Genomic DNA, 6,132 nt, shown 5'->3' with positions numbered 1-6,132 from the left:
TGTCTGGTTTCTTATGCTTGGTGTGATTCTATTGTGGAGTTTTACAGTACATATTGATATTTAATAGGGCAAGTCTATAAGTTTGAATTATTTACAACTATCTTATTAGATTTTATCATGATTTTAGCTAAAAATAGAGTTTTTCCATCTGCCCTGTTTGAACAAACTCAAAATGGTTTGAAATCTGATTATTTTAATCAGAATCCTAGAAAGCATACCTCAAATAATCTCAGCATCCCTCCAAAGTAGTTTCACACCAATACTTTGTTTAGCAGAATCTTTTAAAATAATTATCAGCAAAATAATTTAACTAGAAAAGCAAAGTCAGCATGTTTGCTTTTTAAGCTATTGCCTGATTCTGTGTTGTTGGGTTGTTTTTGTTTCTTTTGACATAATTTGTTTCTTTTTTTAGAATAACCATCAAATGCATTTTAATAATTGGCAAAATTTTGAACAGATACTTCACAAGAGAATATAAATAACTGGCCAGTGACCACATCAAAATATGCTTGTCATTAACTATCAAAGAAAATAAAATTAAAATGACTAGAAATGCTAGAAAACAACTATTAAGATAGCAAAGATATAGAAAAACAAACTCCCATACACTGCTGTAGAGTATGTAAAATGATGCTATTTGGGGAAAAAAATTGGCACATACTTAAAAAATTGAAATTTCAACTAAAATACAACCCAATTATTCCACTCTTGTGTCTTTAGCCAAAATAAATGAAAGCATAGATCCACACAAAAATTTGAAAATGAATGTACAACGTATCTTTTTTTTAGGAGACATAATTTCATACTTAGAAAAGATGCAAGAATAATACAAGGAATTCTCATATATCCTCATCCAGATTCCCCAAATGTTAGCATTTTATTACTTTTGTTTTATCCTTTTCTTTCTCAGGACAGGGAAGGAGGGGGGAGAGAGAGAGAAAGAAAGAAAGAAAGAAAGAAGGGGGGGAGAGAGAGAAAGAAAGAGAAAGAAATAAAATAAATGTTATATATATATATATTTTTCCCCCTGAACTGTTTGAGAATAAGTTGCATGTATGTGCCCCTTTGCCCCTAGAGACCGCAGTATTTTCTAAAAGCAGGGACATTACATAATCGTACGTAGTTAACCAAAATCAAGAAATTAATGTTAATATAATACTGTAATCTAAGCTTAGACCTTATTTAGATTTAGTCATTTGTTCCAATAATGTTCTTCATAACTCAAAAGAAGAAAAAATCTAGGGTCTTTTCATTGCCTTCAGTTGTCAAGTCTTTTTGGTTTCCTTTAATCTGCAAACAGTTCCTAAGACTTTCTTTGTATTTGTAACATTACCATTTTTTGAAGAGCACAGACCACTTATTTTGAAGCCTGTTTTTCAATTTGGGTTTTTTTGGTTTGGTTTGGTTTTTTTTCCCCTCGTGATTAGGTTCAAATTATACACTTTTGTCAGAAATACCACCAGAAGTGTTATTTTTCTCAGTTAACCTCCCTAGAGGCACATTCTGACCATTTGTGTAAGTGACTTGAGGTGGTATTGGTTGGGTTTCTCCACTGGAAAGTTAACTATTTTACTCTTTGTAATTGTATCTATGGGGAACATACTTTGAGACTTATAAATATCCGTTTCACCCTCCACTAGTGTCGGCCTCCAGAGTCTAGTCCAGTGGTGATTTTCTAAATTTATCATTCCATCCCTTGTAGTTGGTTTTCTGCCATAAGAGGTAGCTTGCCCTTCTCCCCCACTTATCAGTGTGAACTTAGAGATTCCTATTTCATTCAGTAGGTGATCAGTAAGCCTTTATGATTATTATTTATTTTGATGTTCAGATTGTCCCAATGAGAGTCCTTCAGGCTGGCTCCTGTGTCTTTTTGACACGATCACTTCATTCTTTGAACACTTACTTTCTGGCACAAGGCAGTGTTCCAGTGTCTGTTGCTTTCCCTGCCCTGCACTGGGAATCAGGCATTTCTTCCAGGTGCCCTCCTTCCTTTTTGTGGAGCGTGCTGTTGTACTCTTTGCTACTGGAATGTCAACTCCTTGGCCAATGCTGGGTCTGTAAGGTCTTTTGGTCTCAGTGTGCCTCATGAAATTAAATAATGGTAAAGCAATCTGAAATAAGCCAATGACAGCTTAAGAAATGAGTAAAAAAATATGGGAATTCCCTGGCAGTCCAGTGGTTAGGACTCTGCGCTCTCATTGCCAAGGGCGGGGGTTCGATTCTTGGTCGAGGGACTAAGATCCCGTAAGCTGAACAGCGTGGCCACAAAAGAATAAATAAAGCTCTGGCTAATATGAACAGTGCACCTGCAAAACTTACTAGCTAGTTATAATTGTTCATCACTTGATTCTCTTGCGTTTTTGAGGTGGCAATGATAGATCATCCACAAGTCAAAGACTTAAGCAAGTTATTGCCAGAAGCCATTAAAAATAGATATACTATTCTTAAATAGTAAGTAAAGCTAAAAGGAAATATTCTAGTAGCGTGACATGACTAATTTTGAGAAAGTTTTCCTAGATGTGATGATTTGATATCATAAAGTTCTCAATTCCCCCCAAAGTAACCTAAAAGAAACTTTGAGATTTGTCTGTTCTAAAATTAATCAAAAAGAAAATACCCAAGAATAACTAAAATTGAAAAACAGTGTTGCATACTTGCTTTCATTTTAATGGTAAGATATTGAAACAGAGTGGGGAGTTTAAGGATTTGTTCATTATAAAGGAAGCACTAAGGATTTTTCAGTAAACAATGTTGGAACAGTCGGCTATCTGGTGGTAGGGAAAAACTCTATTACCTTCTTCTATGCAAACTAGAAATTCCAACTAGAATCGTATTTTTGTAATATAGTGGTAAGGAAGGCCTGAAATGAGACTTTTAAAAAAGAAACTATAAAGAAAAATAAATTTGGCTACTTGAAAATTTTAAGTCTCTCTTAATAAAAGATACCATTAAGTAAGATACAACAACTGGGAGAAAATATTACAGCATGTAAACATCCAGAAAGCATTAAATATTCCTACAAATTAATAAAATAGACAATCCAGTTGACAAAGAACAGAGATTATGAATAGGCAGTTCACAGATGAAAGAAAAAACAAACAAGGCCTATATACAAGAAAAAAAATTTCCTTGTTGGTAGGAAAGGAAAGCAAATAAAAATAATGATATATCATTTTTGCCTGTTACACTGGTAAAAATTTACACAATTCTCAATATCCACATTGGCAAGGGTGTGAAGAAATGGGTAGTTATTGGAGATGGTAAATTAATAAAGCTGCGTTGGGAGGTTAACTAAACTAAGGAATTCCATAATGTGGAATAAAAGATGGAAGTGAGTCAATATATAGCAGAAGAAAATATTCCAAGGTCTTTATTGAGTAACAAAAGCAAGTTACAGAATGTATATACAATATTCCATTAGATAACAAGTTTATTTCCATTTGAATGATATATGTGTGTAAATCCCCAAGAAAATGTTTTGAAGGACCACCAAGCTGGTAGCAATGGTTACCTCTTAGAAGTGCAATGGGGAGAAGGGAGACTAGCTTTTTTCATGTATTTATGAGGGTGGATCTTTTATTAATAAATGGTGTGAATCTTTTAAATTTATTTATTTTATTTATTTTTGGCTGCGTTGGGTCTTTGTTGCTGCGAACGGGCTTTCTCTAGTTGCGTCGAGCAGGGGCTACTCTTTGTTGTGGTGCGCAGCCTTCACATTGCAGTGGCTTCTCTTGTTTCAGAGCGCAGGCTCTAGGCACGCAGGCTTCAGTAGTTGTAGGACGTGGGCTCAGTAGTTGTGGCACACGGGCTTAGCTGCTCCACGGCATGTGGGATCTTCCCGGACCAGGGCTCGAACCCACGTCCCCTGCATTGGCAGGCGGATTCTTAACCACTGCGCCACCAAGGACATCCCAGTGGTGTGAATCTTTAATGAGTGTATTTGTGTAATTGTGTGTATGTATTTATGTAATCAAGCAAATTTTAAAAAATATTGACCTTTCCACATGCAGCAGGCCCCACGGGATACTGGGGGGATATCCCAGCAGAAGTCCAGGGAGGTGGTCTGACAGGTGAGTTGGACGTAATTGCCAAAGCAGAAGCTTAGCAGGGAGAAGAAACCGGAATCCCAGGCGAGGGGGCTGGGAGCAGGTTATGGAGACAAGCGCTGAGCGAGGCCTGTAGTTTGGAGACTGCGAACATTGGAGGCGTTTTACTCTGCAGAAGAAGGCTTTGAGGGGGTACCTTTTCCCTTAATACCAAAAACAGTTGCTTTAGTTTTTGCTAGAGTAATATTTTTCATTCACATTAATTTTGGATTCATTTAGACACACTGTTTTTCATCTTTGGAAAGTAGGGTATCTTTCCCCAAACCTACTTCCCCCCAGAGTAGGCGATTGTTGATAAACATCCCAGTAGGGGTGTGCTTTCTATATTGAAGACTAAACGTTCTTAGAACTGCATATTCTCTTGACATTTCTGGTCAGGTCATTTAGCTGGGAGAGTTCTCCCGTGGAAGGGATTTGAGCTGCAGTGTACCTGTGCTTACTGCTCAGGAGAACAGTAGGTTGTGAGATCTGAGTCTACCTGATGAAAACCTGCTGCCTTTCTTGTGAAAGGGAGAAAGACAGTATAAAGGGTGGCAAGTTTGTGGTAGTCTACTTAGATTTTTTTCCTAGTAGTAATTCAATGGAATTGGACAAAAACCAATGTGCATGTTCTAGAATGGTAACCAGCTTTATCAAATACAGTAAGTCTGTGAAAACTTTGCTGGTGTATCTTCCTGGCATATTTACAAAGACCACTGGGTTGAGTTCCAGACATTTTTGAAGCTCAAGGCATGTTTTGCCATAGGAATGTTGTAAAATGGTATTAGGCTTCCCAGTCAGCCGCCAAGGCTACTTGCACGTAATGTATTGCATTCTAGTATTAGTGTCACAATTCCCTGTGTTCCTAAATAAGATACTTCTGAGAACATGAGTGAAATTAGAATGTGGAAGAATCAAGTAACACGTTATAAGAAAATTCTCACCCTTGAGAGAGGTTTTTTTAACGTCTGAATGATGGTATAAACGATTAGGGTTGAGCTCCCCACACACACAGATTCTATATACACTTACGAGATTAATCATTAAATATAGGCAAATTAATGTCTAGTTCTTTTATATTACTTGAAAAACACGTAGTCTTAAGAAATTGATCTTCGCTTTGGGGAAATAGTCATCGCAGGAAGTGAGTCCTCCTGAGGTTGTGCAGCTAAGGACTGGTGGCTGATTAGCACCTCTTTCCATAGACCAACATTTCAGATCAGTGGGGGGGGGGAAGATTAGTAAATGGTGTTGGGAAATCAGTTTCCAGATGGAACAGGCATTTGTAAAATTGTCTTACTCAGCAGGAAACTGAAAGAATCAAATGTTAAAATGAAATCGGAAAAGAACTAAAAATATAGGTGAATATTTGTGTGGTCTTGGTGTGGAGATGGGCTTCTAAACATGAAGGTGAAAACCATTTACACATAAAAACTGATTAATAGCTTTGGCTGCATGAAAGTAAAATTTACCCAAGAACCCCAAAACAAAACTAAAAGATTGGTGAAGAGCTGGGAGAAAATGTGTTGTGTATATGACATGCAAATTAAAAATGAGTAGAAACGGAACAGAGGTTTTTAATTGGGGAAAGGGTATAAATGAGAAATTTTTACAAATGTGCAAATGATTGACCAAAAAATGCAACCTAAGCAGTGATCAGGTAAATTCAGGTTAAAACAAGTATTCCTTTTTTGCCTAGCACATTGGCATAGGTAAAGAAATAGCTGATTTTAATAAAGATTCAGAAAAATTGGTTCTTTGATTCACTGTTGATGGAACTATGGATTGTAATACTCTTCCTCTAGGGTATCACGATAATATGTGGGGGGTTTCTTTTTAATAAAAGACTCTAAAATGTACATACTCTCTGTCCCAACTGTGCCATTTATAGAAATATGTCCTAATATGACAATTACCTGGATGCAAAAAAAGAATTACCAGAAGGTTCATTTTATAAGCGTTTTCTTAAATCTCCATCCATAGGTATTACTTACGTCAATGACGGTGTCTCCATATAATGCTATGAAAGTATAGAAAGATGTTCACG

Source organism: Physeter macrocephalus, chromosome 2 (genome assembly GCF_002837175.3).
Source record: "Physeter macrocephalus isolate SW-GA chromosome 2, ASM283717v5, whole genome shotgun sequence".
Taxonomy (NCBI): domain Eukaryota; kingdom Metazoa; phylum Chordata; class Mammalia; order Artiodactyla; family Physeteridae; genus Physeter; species Physeter macrocephalus.
This window is presented reverse-complemented; position numbering follows the sequence as displayed.